Source organism: Endocarpon pusillum (assembly GCF_000464535.1).
Source record: "Endocarpon pusillum Z07020 unplaced genomic scaffold scaffold3676, whole genome shotgun sequence".
In the NCBI taxonomy this organism is placed as follows: Eukaryota; Fungi; Ascomycota; class Eurotiomycetes; order Verrucariales; family Verrucariaceae; genus Endocarpon; species Endocarpon pusillum.
The window spans coordinates 125,123-127,113 of record NW_006916348.1 but is presented as its reverse complement, the minus strand read 5'-3'; positions in this window follow the sequence as shown (position 1 = coordinate 127,113).

Here is a 1,991-nt window from a genome sequence, read left to right as displayed (position 1 = left end):
ATACTAACATAAATAATTAATATATTACCTTAAATAAATTAGCAGTTAGTATTAATATACTAGCGAAACCTTTAGTTTCTAGCACCTGTTAATCTGCTAGCAAATCAATAATAAAACAGGAGAGGCCAGTAATTAAGTCATAACTTCTAAGAGATATATCTATAATAAGGTGCTACTATTATAAGAAACTAGGACACTATATAAAGGATTGCCCTTAAGCACAAAAGCAATAAGGAAAAGAGCTGCCTGCTACTAAGATGTTATAAGCAGGCTTAGTAATACAACTAATAAAAAAGCTATAGAGATCCTTATTATAATAGTAAAGAGTGATTTTAAGACTTTATTTCTAATTAATATTAGCGTTAAGAAAAGAAAAAAAAAATTAATAATATTAGTATTATTAAATATAGGATATTAGTTAAGCATAATTATAAATTATTAATTAGTAAAACAACTTTATAAAAGATTACAAATTAATATAATAGACCTAGCTAAACTTATTCTTATCTCTGATTTTGCTAATAAGATCTATTAATTTATCTCTTAAGCCCTTTATTTGCTTATACATATTAATAAATACTAGTAGGGATTATAGATCTTTTATATAATAAAAGCTATATACCTTATAATTTTAGGGAAGAAGTAGATAAGGCTATACAGCTATATTCTAAATCCTAGGAATTTATTAATAAAGTTTATAAAGAATTATAATTATAAGAAGTAACTTATATTCTAGCAGAACTATAAAAGTTAAAGTAATAAGCCTAAGGCTAGAGAGTAAGCGGCAAAAGAAGAACTAATAGAGAAGTTATATAATAAAGTTAGCTATATATATATAGCCAAATTTAAAGCTAACTTAATCAGGAAATTGCTACTATAAGTAGCAAAGATTCTTAAGTGTCTTAAGACAGCCTTAGCTATTTTATAACCTTTACGCCTGATTAAGGTAAAGAAGACTTTAAGTAGCAGAATAATCATAGCTATTATCTATAAAAGGAAGATCAAAGAGGCCAGGGCAGCCTAGTATAACATTAAACTTATAAGCATTACAATATTCGAGTAATTATTAATCACCCTTAATATAGAAATATTTGCTATTATAATAAAGGACATAAATAAATATATTAAGAAACAAATCTAGCTAGAATTAGACCTAAAGGAGGTTCTTCTAATAAAATTTCAAGAATTCGTAGATGTCTTTTCAAAGGAGGCTTCTGATACTCTTCTAGAGCACAGAGAAGAGTATAACTATAAGATCAAACTAGAAGTAGGTGCTGAACTACTCTAAACGCAGCTCTTATGTAAGATAAGCTTAGATAAGCTTAAGGTAATTAAGAAATATATTAAGGAGCATCTTAAGAAGGGGTTTATTAAACTAAGCACTACCTTATTTATATTACTAATTCTTCTAATATAGAAACCCTAAAGGGGACTCTGTTTCTGTATTAATTTTAAGGATTTAAATACTATTATAAAGAAGAATAATTATATTATCTCTTAGATTAACGAGATTATAAGTTGTCTTAGAAAAGTTATAGTCTTCTCTAAGCTAGATATTTAACAAGCATATTACTAGATTTATTTAATAACTAAGAAGAACTATAAACTTACTATATTTAGCACTGCCTATAATAACTATTATTATAAGGTATTACTATTCAGATTAATCTTTACACTAGTAACTTTTTAACGCTTTATAAATAAGAAATTCATAAAAATGCTTAGAAAATTTGTTATACTATATCTAGATGACATCTTAATCTTTAGCTAATTAAGAGAAGAATATAAGTAACATATATAAGAAGTCTTACAGATTCTCTGTGAAAGTAATATTTAAGCTGATATTAAGAAATGTAAGTTCTATACATAGTTAATAAAGTATCTTAAGTTAATTATAACTTTAAAAGGTATTTAGATAAATCTAAAGTGTGTATAAGTTGTTTAGGAGTAAGAGAGACCTAAGCTAGGAGATATTTGTATAGTACACTTAT